A 19,086-nucleotide genomic window follows, 5' to 3' on the forward strand; every position below is an offset into this window, starting at 1 on the left:
CCTGCAGGTGAGTCCACCACTGGATAGTTGTCTATATATGATTATTATGTTAATTATCTTGTTATTTTTCCTTTTATGATATTTTTTGTATAGCGAGTATACTGATTTGAAATAAACGGGATTCGACCTCTTTCGCTCCTCCCAAAACTCAATACTACATATAAGACCAGTAAGAAGCTTTTCACCCTTCTCGACTCGCTTTTCTCTATTATACAGGAGATATTATCTTGAACAAAGAAGGAGAGGAACGAGAAGAACTTGAGCAGAACAAATTTATTGGTGTTTTCAACAGGTTTGGAGTTTGTTAAATATATATATGTATTTCAATATTCATCAACGTTAACATTTTTATTAAAATATATAAGATTATCCATTTTATTTCCATCCTCATCTATAGCTTTTGACTACTATCCGTCTAGATCGACATCAAATTCATATAAACAGACGTAAATCACAACAAATGTTTGTAAAGAACTCCAGACGTCGAATATATTCCATAAATTTTCTTCCGCAATGTGTAAATTCTCTTTGTGAGAAGATTCTTCGAAGTGACAATATCCAGATGAAAAAAAGAGAGAGCGATTTGTAAATGTAAAATAGGAATCACATGGCAACAATCCATCTGAAACCTGTTTTTGTTGTTACTGTATAGCTAGTTTTCAGCTTGTCAGACGAGTAGGATATTTTCACTGATCGATAAATACGGTTTTGCAATAACAGGTGTTTTGCATTTGATTTTAGTGCTTTAAATCGTCAACAATAGCTTTATCGTTCTACAATTTATGGGTTTTAAAGATATTTCATTGTTCAATGTATTCTATATAATAATTTTGAAAATTATAATAAATAATAAGCAGGAAGACGTCCTACTACTGCTGTTACTTGTGAACAACTGGAAGTCATAGGGAGTTAAGTAAATGAATGAATGAATGAAATGAATGAAAGAGAAGAAAGAATTGCTTACAAATAATATCTATATTACCAAAATTCGAAGTTTTCTACTTAAATAAAAACAATGAAAATGAAAAAGATGTGCAAATGGATTTTGCAGCTATTAAAAAACTGAATACATAAGAGCAGGATTTCTTCTTATGTTGTTGACATTTGTTTTAGCAATACAATAAATACCAGAGCACCAAGAAGGCATTGAGTAGAGGGGAAGGTAATACAAATGAAATTAGTATAGAACCAGATATATAATGCGAGTAAAACCAGCAGATTGAAATTTCCTGCATGGTAACCTCTCATCTGTTTTAGTGTTATTCCCTCATTTGCCTACTTAGAAGATACTGTTACGAATAAGTTCACAAAATGGTTCACTAGACCAGCCCTGTCTAATTATTATAAAGTTTTAAAAATTCAGCGAATTCGGGCAGCGCTTTTTAGGCGGCATCTTTCCCATTTTTTCACGAATGGCACAACTCCTTTGATGTTTATTCGTATAGATTTTTTTAGTGACAGGCGGTTTATTTATTATATAATTTCTAGTAAAATCTATTTATTTATTTCTTTTTGTTCTAGAACTCTGGAGAATTTTATTTAGGTATATAAATGATTTATGTAAACGCAGTTAGTTCCATCTTAAATAAATGAATTCACACAAAAATATTTAAATGAGAGGTTTTTATAGTTTTCCGGCAACCTATTCCAAAATTATTAAAAAAATTTTTCTTAAAGCTAGGCTTGCGTATCCCTATTCTTCCAACGTCCAATTCAGATGATTCAGTGTAGAACATAGGCGTGCTTGCCGATGAGCTAGAGTACGTTTTCGACCAATCATAGGTGTTTTAGCTGTCAGGTTATTTCTTGTTGACACAATAAAGCGGTCATTTCGAGCGGTTGTAAATCGCTTTCTGCCTGTTCCAGGTCACCTATGAAAGGATCCAGTCTTCTAATAACGCTGGTACACTTTTCGAACCGCTGCGCTGGTCATATCCAATTGTCTAGCAACATCTCGCTGACCAAGACCATTTTCGATTGAAGCAATAACTTTTTTTGTGTTGTTGCCACGCATTTATACGATAAGCCTTGCTAATAAATTTATACTCACATAGAATCATATTTAATTACCTTCTAAATAACATATTTCCATTTTGATCTGATGGATAATTTGAAAAAAATACATAGTTAAAGTCAAAATTTATCAGTGGTTCGATTTCTATTACATCACTCTATAAGTCGTGTGACTAACACACAGATGCCGCTGCCATCGTCAAATCCATATGACGTTTATAAAGTACCAACTTTCAAAGGACTTTGTGTAAAATTTCTTGACATTTAGTTTAGTCAGAAAAAAGTGACAGACATTTAAGTAAAGCTAGTTTTGTTATTTTTTAAATTTATCATTGATCCTTGATGGAAAAAATACTGTACAAGCTCAGCAATGTCAAAAGTTTTATCCATTTGTTATTGGTTTGCCAAATTTGAACGTGGTGCAGACACTGATTATGGTGATTTGATGAAAAGCTTTTTTCAAAGTGGGTGCCGCTTTTACACCGAATCGATCAAAAACAACGTGTTGACGATTGAGTGCATTGTTTGGCCATGTTTATACATAATAAATGAGATCTCTGCATCAAGATACGATAATAGATAAAACCTGAAGCCATCACTTCACTCCGGAATCAAAACGGTCATCATCTGAATGAACTACAGCTGGTGAACCACGTTCATCGACTATATCTAAAAGGGAAAGACAATCAATAGTGTATACTACATAGAGGTGGTGGATTGTTTGAATGCGAAAATCAAGGAAAAACGGCCTCATATGTCGTAGAAAAAAACTACTGTTTCATTAAGACAATGCACCGATGGGAATGATGGTAAAATTGAATGAATTATATTTCGATTTGTTTCCTTATCCACCGTGTAGTCCAGATCTGGCCCCTAGTAACTAATGGCTATTTGCTGATCTCGAAAAATATCTCGTCGATAAAAAAATCAGATCAAATGAAGAAGTAATTGCTGAAACTAAAACCTATTTTGATGCAAAAGACAAATCCTTCTACAAGCACGGCATAGGGAAGCTAGAGAAACGTTGGAATGATTGTATTGGAAATTACATGGATGAATGAAATTGATTTTTGCTAGAAATGTGTTTTTCTTAGTTAGTAACACAACTTATCGATTGATGTGTCATGCACACAAGTTTATATTACCCAGTCATTTATGGTTGATATTGCTTTATGCACTTAGTTTTGTGAATGATGATAATACATTTTTTTCTTCTGTAAGCTATAAATTTTTACATGTAGTTGATTCGAAAGATTACAAATATATCTAGCATTTAATGTATTACTAATTTGAAGATAATATAATCCACTAAAACTGGTTCTTCTTGCTCTAGCTTCCTTGGAATCCGAAAAGCAAGATTAACACTACTCCTAACTTATTATTTGGAAACAGAGTCATGGTGAAAGATTTAAGTTATATCTATAGTTATTAAATAATAAACAAAACTCATTTTATACTTTCTCAAACTATTATTATACTTTACCTCAAGTGTCGAGCTAAATATTCGTTTTTCTTTCCTGTGTTTGACGCTTGATGCTCTTTACATTTGACGCTACATCTATTTCGACTGGCGTTCTAGTCTAATTCGTACCGAGTGAACGCATTTGACGCTTGAGGCCAGCGTCGAGCGTCAGTATTAAATTGCACCTTCATTTGAAATCACACAGACACAGTTCGTTTTCTCAATAATATAAAAACGAAATTACTAAAAAATTTTTATTTGAAGTTGCCCCTGATTTACTATATATCTGCAATAGGGAATTCCTGTTTAATTCTATTATAAACATTGCTTTTCATTTACCACTGATATTTTAAAAAAATTTGAAATTACGAGGATATATTAAAAAATTCTTAGTCTACTATAGAACAAAACAAAATTTCAATGTCAAAATATTTTATTACTCAACATATTCTCCTCTTAATTGGATACACCCATTACAACGAACCTGAAACGTCTCTAGACCTTTCAAAAAAATGTTTCTTTTACTCTGCAAATCAGACCAGACCAGCGTTTATTACCTCATCATTGGAAGAAAATGTACGACCTTTTAAACTTTTTTCAGTTGACGAAAGAGATGATAGTCGACCAGAGCCAAATCTGGTGAATAAGGGGGTTGTTCTAGTAATTCAAACCGAAAATCACGAATATTTTGCATGGCAATATAAGATTTGTGTGCAGGGGCGTTGTCCTGCAAAAACAAAACACTTTTAGATAGCTTTCCGCGTCTATTCTCTTCAATTTTTTCCCGTAGAGTGGTCAGTAATGTCGAATAGTAATCTCCAGTTATTATTCTACTCTTATCCAAAAAATCAATCTTGTTTACTCCATGGCAATCCCAAAAAACTGAAGCAAGAACTTTTCTAGCAGATTTTTGGATAGAAAACTTGGAGAATCTTGGAGAACCAGAGTGTCGCCATTCCATCGATTGTTACTTTGTTTCTGGATCGTAGAAATGTACCCAAGTCTCATCTATGGTAACAATTCGGTTAAAGAAGTCTACATCGTTTTCAAATCGAGCACAGATCGAACGCGATGCTTCTACCCTTGCACGCTTTTGGTAACATTCAAACGTTTGAGGATCCATTTTGCAACAATTTTTCTCATGTCCAAATTGACGTTAACTATATGAGGAACGCGTTCGTATGAAAAATTCAGTGCTTCAGATATCCGTTTTTGCCCAATTCGACGGTCTGATAAAATCATGTCATCAACTGCTTCGATACTTTCTGGGACTGACACAGAAACTGGCCTTCCTATCGGTCATCAACTTCAATGGAAAATTCATCTCTTTTGAAGCTTGCAGAATCTGGAATTTTATTTTGAGAGGGACCAAGTTAAAGCTTAATTGTTGGAGTTTAATAGAATAAAAACGTGTGTTTCACATTAAAGGTTTTCAGGATGTTTGGTTTACTATTTACTAATGAGATGTATTAAAGATAATAGAAGGCTGATAAAAAATGTGGGAATATTTTTTTAAGTACATCGTACATGGTCCAAATTAATATCTAAAGCTCATTAGAACTTGCGTTTCAACAACAATCAACAAAAAAAACTGCGATTTTTCCACTTTTTCTGTGATTTGTTTCTCAAAAATATCCCCACAGCATTTTATAAAATCGTTTTGAGTTGTTTTGCTAATAAATTTTGCATTTTTTGAATGAGTTTGAAGATAACCTGTTCATGTTGAGTTTCCAGCATCTATCCTAAATCTCATAACGGCTCTGAATTTGCCTTCATTCTCTCCTTCTTCTTGTAAGTTCAAAGTGTCATCACGATGACCCCGCAATGCAATATTTTCAGTCCAACACAAAATTATTGTTTACAGTTGGAACTAAGGTTTTCTATTTTCTTTTATCCTTTCATCTATTTTTGAGTTTTCATATCTTAAAATATGTTTGTCGGTATTCATTTTTATTATGATCTCTAAAAAATTCAATGACTTGTTTCACTACTACATCCCCTAAAGGTGTTTTATTTCTCATACCAGCCTCTTTGGGTTCAAAAATAACAAAGACGTGACAGTAGATACCTTCTTCTTGCTTACTATAAGACCATCATGGATTGTCGCTCAACTAATTTAAATTGAATTTTCTAATATGTTCAGAATCTATATTAGTAGAGGACCTACTTGGAACCCGAGGTTTTGTTAAATCATTATAAATTTCTTCCATACCATATTTCTACGACTGAGAGTGAAAGGGGCTACTTACCAAATGCTGAAGTGACTGACCTGGTTCAGTATGTTTCGTCTGGGAGAGGTTTCAGCCCAAAAGCCCTCCCTCCGTAGATCCGCCACTGATGATCAGTAATTATCTATAATATTCGATTGAGATCTAAATGGAAACTGACAGAATATTTCTGTACAGTTGTACAGAAGTATACAGATAATCGTTGTTAAGATGAAAATATATTTTGTGTTACCATATATTCGTTTGAAAAAAATTTTTATGACATTACATCAAATAATAACGGTTATTCGATTTGATAACTTTGTTATCTATGAAAAAATATCATCCAAACAACTAATTTCCAAATACTGTCCACGATCAGAACCAAACAAATCTCATTTTGGAATTAGCGGACAAATTATTGGAATTACAAATTGTATTTGTTAATGAAGCAAAAAACAGAATTGTACACATCAATCACTAAATATACATGGCGCGTATTTGAAAGCTGGCTATTCTATTCTATTTATATAAATTACTAATCAGTTTCATACAATTTTTGGCTCAAATAGAATAAAAATGATATTAAAACATTGAAGGAGACTGTATTGGTGATAAAATAGGATTACCTCGACTCTCGTAAAGTAATAAAATAGCAAAAAAGGGATTGAGAGTTCAAAAATAAGTTATAGGCTTTTTCTAAAATGGGTATCATTCTTTTCCTATTTTGTGTGTTTTTTTTTATTGAAAATTGAATTTGGAAATAAAAATGTTGAGCATTCTATAATTAGTCCACGATATGGTCCGTGATGCCGGTCCTGGTAATTATTTAGAATTGGGGCTCCACCCCAAACACACTCCAAACATTTTGTCGCGCGTCGTTTTTTAGTGCTCCGAAAGTACTTTAAGGGTGGGGGAGTCACATATTTTCCGTCATTATATTATGCATATTAAATGTCAATAATTATCCAATCATATCGGAATACGCGGCCATCTAGAGCAATAGCACATGAGGTTAGGTTAGGTTAAGTTAGGTTAGGTTAAGTTAGGTTAGGTTAGGTTAGGTTAGGTTAGGTTAGGTTAAGTAAGGATAGGTTAGATAAGCTTAGGTTAGGTAAATCTTTGGAAGCTCAACGTGAAATATTTATGTATTTCTTATATTTGGTATTATAGGTGTCAAGAACGTGACAGTTAATCATATTTATAATTTCGTAGATCTTATTGAATGTAAATGTTAGTTGTTTTGTAATTGTTGATACACAAATCATGAAAGAGTAAACTGAAATTATGCTGAAAATGTTAAAAAAATATTACCCCCACCTTAACATAACTTATTTTATATGCTCAAAAGATCTGAATTGCAGCAAAATATTTTTGGATAAAGTTTGGCGTGGATCCCCATTTCTAAAAATTAACCTCGGTCCTATCCGGTTATAATGGAATTCTAAAATTTGGCGAGTTCATGGCACGTTCAATATATTTTCCATAAACATCGGAATTCGTTTGAGGTTTTTATATATGTTTTTATCATAGCAGGCGGTTTGTTTACATTTTTTTTAGATTAATTTCTAGGAAAGTCTTTGTTTTTGTTTGTTTAGTCTCTAGAATTCTAGAAACGTCCATTCTGATATTCAAAGTGTTTCGAAAAAGGTGGTCCCGTCTCTAAGATAGATAGAAAACTGAAAAATATTTTTACACTAAAAAGGTACTCTTAATAAAACTGGATACCGTGTACCGTTTTTGGAATATTTTGATTTGAAAATTTTGATTATTAATTAGTAAGCATTATGTGAATTAAATTTGATATATTTGAAATAATTGGGACTGATGACTTCCATTTCTTGTAACGATTCACAAAATTAGCTAAGTGAGGTGTGAAATGTTTAAATAAATTAGGTGAAAAAAAAAAAAAGATTATAGGTTCACTTCACCGATTATGGTAGGGGGAATAAATAAGAAAAATAAATAATGTGGAACAGATTTTGCAAAGTCTTATTCAAGATTTTTTTTGAATAATGTATTACATCTGATAATAAAGGGTTCTTAAAGATTTAATTTACAAAACCTTTTACAAAATACGAAGTCAACATAATGGTGTTTTTCACAGAAGAATTAAGATATATCTGGCTACCCCACGAACGAAATTTGACAACCACAAACAATGTGAGCACAAAATTCAATTAAAATCTTGAGAAAATAATTGGGTGAAACGAAATTAGGCATCAGATAATATTTTTGTTATTTACAAACATTTTCATCCTTATTGTTATGTGAATAATACCTTTTTTGAGTTTATTAATTCGAGTTATATAGTGTAACTAATTTAGATTGAGAACACATAAAAGTATTAACCATACAGATCGATCTAGTGTTAGCTTGGCAGAGAAGAAATGGAAATGAACTTATTTCGAATAATTTTCGAAATAATTACCTACTGTATCTATTCAAGATATTCAAAAGTTTGATGTTTGGTGTTTATAAAGAAACTATTCGTCAATATACTTAAATATTTTTACACACATTGAGATTGGATTGGATTTGGATTGGATTTTGAGGTCAAAGTGAAATAGAAATTTTCTATAAAATCCGATGTTGAATAATAGCAAAGCTATCAATCAATCATAGTAACAAAATTATCGTTATTGAGGACTAGATAATCTCAACTGGATAATAAACTGTAAATACCAGTATTGATCCTTTTTGTAAGGAAAATATAAAAGCTCATAATTTTGTGTTTCATTCATTCGTGGATTAGACCGTAGAAAATTGTGCTTTTTAAATAGTTTTGGTACGTTAAGTTGGAAAGAAAAATTTGTCCAATCTAGAAAATCCTACGTACCTATTCTGTTACATATTACAACAATTTTCTGGAGAAATGAAAAAGTTAACGATCCGACAGAAAAGGCCAGGTCTGAGTGAAACGACTCAAGATATAAATCTTAGGTTTCAACTTCACGTCTCCTTATAATATATATGGAATATAAACCGCGATTTTTACAATTGATTTTCCAAATATATTACGAAAATGTTTCTAAATTGAAATAACTTGTTACCATAATGTACGTTCGCATCAACTATTATTTCTATTCCATTGTTTGTTCATTAATAGTTAAAATGTAAAAGATCAAACTTTTCCAATTACGATTTTATGAGGTATGAAATTATAATGATCTGCAATTTTTATTTAACATCTTTTCAAAACTTTCCACGTGTGAAATCAACTGAGTTTCTTGACGTCTTTATTAATGAATATCCCTACCGATATTTTTGGATAGAAATTACATAAAAAGAAGAAAAATTTCTTAAAAAGGCAAATTTTAATAATAAAAATTAAAAATACGTGAATATTGAGATCTATAATTTTTTTAACAAACTTTTATTAACAATCAAAATATATATTTACATTCTTTGATTTGATGTACTCGCGAATGCTAGATAATCCAACATCTATGATGTCTTGATTAGGCTTACATCCAGTGATGTCACCTCTTATACCTCATACTAAATCTACTGGCCAATTATTGCGTTTCTTGATCTTAACAATTCTTCTAGTAGTAGATTCGAGTGGATTTCTAAAAGATTGTTATAATCATCCTTTCTTGTACAGTGGGCACTCCCAGGTCCACGTGAATAATGTGATTTAATACATATCAAGAAGCATCTACTAGCTGACGGAGTATTTTCGTTTGGGATCCTTGAATAATATTTATATTAGATTTGGAAGCGGAATCCCACAGCTCAAATCCATATAGGCTTGATGACAGACTTGTAGATAAGGTTATTTCTTTAATATTTAAATGAACTGGAGGACATGTACTCTTAAAAAAATTTTAAATGTGTTGATTTGCTCTCAACTATTTTAATCATCCATTTTTATAGCAACTCATGTAATTGGTTTAGAAGAGCCTTTTGTTTTTTGTAGTCCTTTATTTGTAGAGAAGATAGCAAAACTTCCTGTTGTTGTATACTTTGTCTTTGGAACATCTGATGTATACAGTATGTGAAGTAGCGATCTATATAAATAAACGTTTATTTGATACAATTTACACACCTCATTTACCATCGGAATCTATATTATAGACGACTACGCTAAATTTAACCAGTTGTTCGCAGCTGGAAGATGACGTAAATTAGCGTTTGCTGGGGAATGTTAAACTACATAAACCAAAGAGCGATGCTTTCAAATCGGGTCTCTCAAGCCAAAACGAGGTTTGTTAAACCACTCTGATAAGATGTAATAACGTCGAAACTAGTCAGTGGTTACAAACTCCTCCTTGCAGCTGCGATCCATTGGGGATGTTAATATCGACAAAAAAACGATTGACAGCACGCTCTTCAAAGGAGATGTAATTCAACATTCGTCGAGGCATTAAAAAATAACATATGCAAGTGATATGACTTTACGTCTCCAATACCATCGAAATTTTTCTTCAGCCGTTCTTAACTGCCAACTTTTTTTTTTCAAATATCGTTTGTGTGAGAGAGAAGTTCTTCAATTTCGCCTTATCCTTTTATGAGATAGCAAAAAATCTTATAAAAACAAAAACAAATACCTTTAAGACGCTATCGACGGCTGAATTAAAGTAACAGATGTTGAAAACGTCCCCCATCCTATACTTGGCAGGCTTCCAAGCAATGGTGAAACGTAATATCGGCAGTCTATCTTTAATTCTGAATGAATTTTTATTGAAAACTGACAGGCCTAACAAGATTTTCTTTGATTTACTATGTTTGAAACTAGTAATATGATCTGATTGAGTTTAATCTTAAAAAGCTATTGAGCGGTATACTCAAACTAGGTATATTTTTGCCTTGGCTCAGTTCTCAGCATTTCTGTGTCATTTGAACTATCTAAAAAAATTTATATTGCCTTATCTCTGTAAGAAGATACACGTTTAACAATGGGTTCTTTGGCTCATAATCATGCTTTCCCTAAATGAATGATTGGAAGGTTTTTAAAACCAAAAATGCCCCCAAATAAAGTTTATTTTTTGTAAGAGCTGTTGTAACCGTAATAAACAGATGTATCTCCATATCTTATTCAGGATTGTAACTGAATATACAAAAGACGAAGTCTCATTTCACAGACATTCTCTTTTCACTATTGAAGTGTGGTGGTGTATTTAAAAGAAGGATCGGTTCTTTTGTAACTTTTATGAAAATAAATATCCACACATATTCTTCAATTTCTTCTGTATGATTTTTCTTTCTTCTATTTGCTGTTAATCTAGGTTTCCTCATACGCGAAACGAGTCCATACCAGATAATATTTCAAGGAAACTGAATTAGAACTTGGTCCCTTGTAATAAATTGGAAAGTTCACTTAAATCTATTTTCGCAGCACCAATTAAATGCAACTTTTTGTTAAGTATTTGCATTTCATTCTCTCTCAATTTAGCCAGTTTCTAGACTGCCAATAAGTCCTCAGACGTTCTGTTCTCAAGTTTATCAATGCAGAAACTTTACACCAAAATAGAATTAAATAATTTTTGAGACCTTTTCTCGAAACCTCCAAAGTTGACAATGGAAACTGAAAAAGAAACTTTTACATTTGAGTTCTCGGAACACTAGGAATTTTCGTATTATTATTAACTTTTTTAATAGTATTTTTTCGGATTTGTTCTCTTATGTTAAATCAAAACTTATCACCACATATTATAATTTTCTAGTATATTTCACAAATAACACATTACTTAATTGAAAAATAAGAAGAGAAGAAATGTCCACGAAGCTTTCGAAAGTTTGGGAAATAGAAAATAGCCGGGCTAGAATTGATGGTGGAATTTTGAAGAACGGGAAACAAAAACTTTTTAAAACTTTCATACGAATATATAATATAATTGTTGAAAACTTTTCTGAATATGGAGCACATAGAGGCTTGCTAGATACGAATAATACACTGTATATATTTGTAATTAAAAATCGAAATTAATATCTTTCTTACCGAATTTAACACTAGCAATTGAAACTTTCAGAGTATTATCCAATTTTCTTTTCTAAATATATTAAACAGGTTATTTTGGCTATTTACTTCCTACATATACGAGGTGTTCCGGGACCACCAATCGTTTCTGAGTTATAGGCCTACAAAATTGCGAAACTAGAACTCATATCTATGTCCATGTGTTCGACGTCGTAACTTTTATAGGGACAACTTGTACAATCTGTAGATAGCAAAATTGAATTTTTCTATCGATTTCTTAACAAAAAGAACTTTTGGTATAACTCGAAAAAATTTATGGTTTAGAGATATATAGATTTTTATATCGTTGAACATGTCAAGAAAACCGTTCGCCATAAAAAGACATTCTGAAGAAAATTATCATAAATTGTAATCATTTATTGAAACTTTTTACAAGTGGTGTTGAAATATAATCAAACATTTCTAATTAAACTGCATACTGTGGAACATCGTGTTACTTATATAAGGAAAAAATTAAACTGTAGAAAAATTTAGCTGGTTAGCCTAGAACTTATCAAATAAAAACAAAAAAATGGATGTTCGAAGTGAACATTCCAAGATTCTGTGTCACAAAGGAAGTTTATTCTATCGATTATTTCATTCCTTTTATTTACCGATTTTGTATATACCAAGCTTTTAAGATATCCCCAAAAAAATGAATCCATATTATTAAATTCAATGGAGCATGGTGGCCATGCAAATGGATCTCCCCGACCAATCCACCTACTAGGAAAAATATTATTGAAATGATTTTTTACATCATTTAGTAAGTTGGGAGGGGCTCCATCGTGCATGAAACACATGTCTCTGCGATTGTTCAGAGGAATATCACATAATATAGTCATTTTGGAGAAATTCTAAGTATCACTGACCATTCAGGTTATTATAAAAATATATGGATATACTAATTAACACAAAACCGATGTTGAATCTTTATTTTAATTGTACCGTGAGGATTTTCATCTGCCCATAAATGTAAATTATCAACAGTTGCTTCTGGAGTCGTTGATATGTTAAATTGTAGTAACATTTTGCGTAGGCTAGTTGTAGTATCAGCATCACCTGCATTTAATGCATTTTGCTCAAAAGCTGGTGTTGTATATGTAGTTCGTTGATAAGCTTCACCAAAGTTTTTGGTAGTATACTTTCTAAAATCATTTTATAAAAAATAATAGAAACTAATTTATGTAGACAAACCTGTTTCCTGAAAGCTGCAATCAACCCATAACAAAAGTTCTAATCGGTTATAATTCTGCCCGGAAAGCGTTCAGTACAGAACCTTCTGGCTTCTGACAAATTACCAGAAGTCAAACCATACATTAAATGCATGTGGGCATATTGAAGGTAAATTCTACCATATTAAAACTTCATATATGATATGATAATTATAGATGACAGAGTTTAAAAAGATTGGCAGCAAACTAATACGAAGTCGCTTACAATGTTCAATTAAATATCACGTAGTAGCTTGTTCAAAAAGTAGTCTACTACATGAAAATTAATTAATAACATCTTTCAAGTTTTTCCTCATGCTAGTAACATGTTCTTCGATAGTATTTAGTATATCTATTTATTCATTAATTCTCCAAGAAATATTTGATTGTGTTTCAATATCTCGTATAGGTATTTTCAATGAATAATTACAATTTATGATAATTAGCTTAGCAATCATCCAAAGATCCCAAAATAAAGTGTTTTGGAACATAGTAGATGCCCCTCGTTACATTTGCAATAGTGACCTCCATAGAGACCTAGAAATGGACATTGTTGATCATATTATCAAGAAATTAGTCTGAAGTCATGAAGAGCCACTCCCATCAGCATATCGATGTCTTGATTATTCATCTTCTTGAGAATACTGGGTTGGAGAAAAGATTCAAAAGTATTAAGCCTTTTAAGTTTGTTTAGGGTTTTTAGTGCGAAAGCAGAGTTTGTTTGTTAGCATTAAAATTCAGTGCAATACATTCTACAGAGCCTCAGGCCTATTAGATTAATTTAGAACTGAATTGCACATTGTTCACTGTTAACCAGTTTGTAATATACTAAATGCCTTTAGGGGTGTTTGATTGAGAAAAAACTTTTCATATTGAGATATAGTACAGCAAACTCTATAAGGGACACAAATGGAAGCTGATATTTTTTTTAAGTCGATTTATGATAAAACAAAATTGACTTCTTAATTTTTTCTGGTATCATATTCAAAATAAAGTATAACTACCATACCTTCAAGTCAGTCGGCAGCTGAAACGATTTATTCAACTTCATAAATATAAAGAATACTAAACAACATTAGAGAGGAAAAGCATATTAGTTGACTCCATTAGTATAAAGCTTCCTTATTAATATTCCGAATGCAAAGAACGAGCTCCAACAACATTTAAAATTTATTTAAGAATTTCGTGCTTTTATTTAGTTTTAATTGTAGATATATTTCACAGACGTAAAGAATCATCTAATTCATTACAAGAAGTAGTTAATGCTTCGATACTTATAAATACAGAGTGTTTTATGTATGTAATTTCTCAATAATCTCGGAAACAGCTTTTTTATTTATATTTTTATAAATTTTTGTGCGCAATGGTCTTGTGGTACGGCTGGTATTATAGTTACTTTGTTAGTTCAAATGGATATTTTTATCTTTTCGAAATCCTTGAGAAATACTTATTATTTTTCATCTAATATTCCCTAATCATGGTGCAGAAAACCTTCAAATCAAATCTTCAAATATTTGTGACGTGTAAGAAGTAGATCCACATTACGAATTTTACAAAATATACAGTAAAGGCGATTACGACGAATGCTCAAAATTTGTCCATTTACTTCAATACAACAAGCCATGCGATTTTTAAAATTTTTCAATACATTTTGAAACATCCCTGACTGCTTGCTCAATTCTTCTTATCAGTGTGGTGATCCTATTTTTTAATTCCTGAATATTGGCAGATTTTGTTTTATGAACGATGTTTTATGAGTGATTTTACAAGAAATAGTCTAAAGGATTCATGTCGGGTGATAGCAAGGGCCATTCGATAGAACCAAGCCTTCCAATCCATCTTCTGGAAAACAGTTTTTTATGTATTGCCTCACCACACACGCATAGTGAGGTGGGGCATCATCTTGTTGTAGCCAAATATTGGCGTTTGAGTTATTGTTATTGTCTGAAAATTTCTAATAATGAAGTTTTTTTAAATGAAATTGAAAATACTTGGATATATCCAAGCCAACTCAGGTATAATACTATTCCAATAAATCTAAATACACCGGACCATTTAAATTACCCTCAATGAAAAAGGGATCAACTGGTTTGTACAAAAAGTAACCTAGTCGCAAAATATAACATTTCTTAAAAAATTTGGATCGTTTTGATTGTAACATTTTTCCATCATTAGGTCTGCAAACTCACGTTTATTAAAATCGTCATCTGATAACTCTTGAACCAACGTTACTTTGTATGAATGGAATTTATTATCACGTACAATTTTCATTAGGGATGTTTGCGAAATATCAAGTTACCTGAATATTTGTCTAGTACTCAAATGTGGATCGACCCGTTTCGTTAATCTTAGTAGGTCTTGTTATGGGATTTCGGTTAGGATATAAATTATTAAAGATATTCCACGTTTCTTGTTGACTTCTGCGCCAAATCCTAATATCATTAAAATATGAATTCGTTTTTTTTCAGATAAACGATCCATTGTTACTTACAATAAACTTCAACAATAATAATTTATTGAATCATCAAATTTGTTATTGTAGCCACCTAAATATATTATTTTAATTTCAGTGGAGATAACGCATATGTAGCTGTAACCCGAAATTATGGCATTTAGTTATAGGGAAATTCAGATGGATGGATTTATTAAGGCTTTCAAAAACCGAAAAGTATACAGGGTGATCCATTTGAAATAACAAAGTTCATTATGTTTCCGGGAAAAGGGAAGGTTTTAATATGAATTTATCTCAATAGAGACTGTATGATTCAATAATTCATCCTCATTGGATATAAACTTGAAATTTCACGATCTTAAAGAAAAATTTTTCTATTTATAATCTTGTTGAAAATATGTAAATATTGATAATAATAACGAAAACGCTCGCTAGATATACATGAATAAATGAATAGATTTGTTTAATGATCAGCTTTCTGTACAAGCTATTTCTAATAATAATTTTTAGGGTGCTATTGGAAATAGTTCATTAATATTGAAGTACGTGTATGAATTTTCATAAATTAGTTCCTCAAATCATGGAAATGAGCCAATACAAAACTGAACTGCATCCATAATATCGATAGAATTAATAATTAAATAAATCCGCAGATAACACATAATGAGAAAAATTTTAAAAACTATGTAATCATGTTGTAGGAAAGTTACATAAAAAAACAATGAGAGCTAGGTTCGAGGGTTGCTACTTAAGTTTTGATATAGATGAAGATAAACAAATATAATATGGATATTGCTTAATTGTAGAAGCATTTTTTCCATTCTGATTGAGGTACCTCGAAAACATGTGATTTGAACGCATTAACCGTTTCTTCAGGTGTAGAAAAACGTTGATCTCGCAATTTATTTCTGATCTCCTAGAATAAGAATACCAAACAAGGACTGTACGGTGGATAATCTATCAATTTGATCTTTTGACTGTTCAAAAACGTTTTTGTTTGAACTGATGTGTGAGAGCTCATATTGTAGTGGTGGAGAATGGTTTCCTTGATTTTTTCGGATACTTCTCGAAAACATATATTGGTGTACCATTCAGAATTGATCGTTCTACGTTGTTCGGAGGTATTAAGGTGATATTTCCCAAATTGGATTTTGCTCTTCAAACGCTCCTCAAATTTTCAAAGTGAGTCAAAGCCAATTGGTTTTCGATTGCGCATCAAAGTGTTTCGCCTTTAGTATTGTTCACAGTGTATACGTGCACATGTGTTTCGCGCGAAAAATGGTCCAGGCTGCACTCGGTGTCATTGTTTCGCACAAACTGACGATTTTCGCAAAATAGTTTCGGGAAATAATTTCGCGTAGTGGCAATCCGGCTTAAATCATAATTCTCTTCCTATATAAATAACATGGGATTTTTGCTCTTAAAAAAATTACGGGCACGGGTAATTGAAAAACATTTTGAAACACAAATAACTCGAAAATTGTATAAACTTACCAGAGTAGAAAATAGAGATCTTTACCATCATCAAATGAAGAATTTAACTATGAATACAAATTTTTTGTTGAATAACTTTAAGTTTTAACAAAAACAAAAAAAGCATTCAGATCTTTTTTGTAGAGCATTAAATTTCCTACAAAAAAAAGTATTTTTAGCTACACTAACTACAAAAAGTACAACAATCTCATGTTATTATTATATTTTAGGTCATAACCTACAATTTGAGTGGCGTTTGCAGAACAAAATCCAATTTGGGAAATAACCCAATAACCCTAGTATGCACAGATCCATGTGCCTGTCACGATCTTACACATGTCTTTTCAAGCAGCGTGATTGAGCGATGATCAAATTATGAGGTATCCAACGCGAACAAATATTTTTGACAGCCAGATGTTCATGAAATATAGAATGTAAGCGAGTGGAACTAATGCCCAAGTATGCCTCAATCTCATGGTATGTCACATAACGATATTGCAAAAACAGTTTACGCACATCGTCGATATTTTCAGGCACAACAACCGATTTTGGATAACATTTACAGAATTTATGTTGTAGCAAAGTGCGGCCACGATTCAATTTGGAAAACCAGCGAAAAACGATGTCTGGGATGGCTTCTCCATCAGATAGATTTCTACTCTATCGGCTACTTTATCTCTTATGAATAAAATCGGTTTCCAATGTTCGCTTTGTTTATTAAATAATTATACAAATAGAAAGTCTTCATTTTCGAAGTATAGTTCATCGTATTCTATAGTTTTAAGCCATTATTGTGGGAAATTTGAACGACCTTCACAAAATCCATTTTGTAGCGGAGTGCGACCACGATTGAATTCGGAATCTCAATGAAGCATGTCCGCTCGAGTTGGTGCTTCATTACCAAAACTCGAAACGAATTGACCGGCACACTGCTGTCGTTTTAATCCACGTCGAAAGTCGTAGAAAATCATCGCAAAATTCCTTTTATTGACCAAGATGAATGTTTCAAGTATCTGTAAACAGCTCGAATAACACTCGTTGTGTATGACAACACGTTCTTTGTTGTCATACATTAAATATGTCAAACTTTATGATGGTAATGTCAAATTTGACTTATTTACATTAGTGTTGCCATTTCTCAAAACTTGAATAGCAGCGCTGGTATTAAATGTTGAATAATGTATTAGTTGCTGGAAAGAAAATTCATTCTATCAGTATACAGGGAGTTTCACGATTTGATGCATATAATTCGACAGTGAAGTAGATGAAGTGTAACTAATGCTGTGACATGAAAAAAATCTCATACGATCGTGTTCATGTCACACTATTTTCACGTCATTTACTCGCTACCGAATGTTTTGCATCACGTCCCAGAACGCCTTGTACAATAAATTACAATTATATATATATCAACAACTCCTGGAATAGAGATTCAACTATTGGGATGTACTAATGAAATAAACATCTAAATAATTCAGAGATTATGCTTAACATCATCGTTAATATGCGCCGGTTCTTTCGATCTCCATTGGGACCTGGGAATATATATGTAGCCACTAAATGTACCAAGAATCACGAACAGCGGCTCTCAAAACATGTGAACATCGAGGCAATGCAGCTCCAACAATCACCCTTAGTGTAAGATTAGAGCATATTATCATTAATTGTAATAAAATTCAAGGAGGTTCAACCCTTACTTTCAAAACAAAACGATTAGATTGGAATTTTAGAGTAACCCTCAAGGTTTTTTTAAGAGAAAAAGGCATTTTAATCATAATTTAGAATTTTTATCAATATTTCCACTCAATTATTATAGAAAAAATGGTTCAAATAACTTTTTATAAAAAATTTGAAGATTATAATCATTTCAATGCTCTCTACCGGTTTTATGACTTTGACTGTGCTATGTAACTATAATTTTTCACGCTTACTTCTGGTATACATCAATATTTTCCTGCAATTTGAGGAGTATTATAACATTTTCTAAATTTGTCTTCATTATATCGGTAATTGGATAAAGTTTATAAACATATTGATATATTAGTAAAGATCCCTAACCTCTAAAAATGTCCCTTGAGAATTTTCTTCCGCTTTTCGACTAGCTTATCAAAAACTCGCAAAGAAATCCACCATGTTAACTGCAATTCATCAATAAATACACAAATCACTAATTCAAAACCATAAAAATAGGTCATATAGCACTGCCCACTTTCGCAAGCGTCGGGAAATTCGGTAAATCGGAAAAACCGGTTTCCTATATCACGTGACGAGACGCGTTTTCGTCAATGTCCTGAACCCGACTC

At 31.9% G+C, this 19,086-nt stretch overlaps 1 protein-coding gene across 1 annotated transcript in view; it reads right to left on the reverse strand.

The window, feature by feature from the left end:
• LOC130442340 (potassium channel subfamily K member 18) overlaps positions 1 to 19,086 on the reverse strand; it is a 231,082-nt gene extending 211,996 nt beyond the window's left edge. Inside the window, exon 1 of the mRNA XM_056776368.1 lies at positions 18,842 to 19,086. The gene's annotated coding sequence lies outside the window, so the exon portion shown is untranslated. The remainder of the gene's footprint in view (positions 1 to 18,841) is intronic.

The sequence above is a fragment of the Diorhabda sublineata genome, chromosome 1 (genome assembly GCF_026230105.1).
Source record: "Diorhabda sublineata isolate icDioSubl1.1 chromosome 1, icDioSubl1.1, whole genome shotgun sequence".
NCBI classification, from domain to species: domain Eukaryota; kingdom Metazoa; phylum Arthropoda; class Insecta; order Coleoptera; family Chrysomelidae; genus Diorhabda; species Diorhabda sublineata.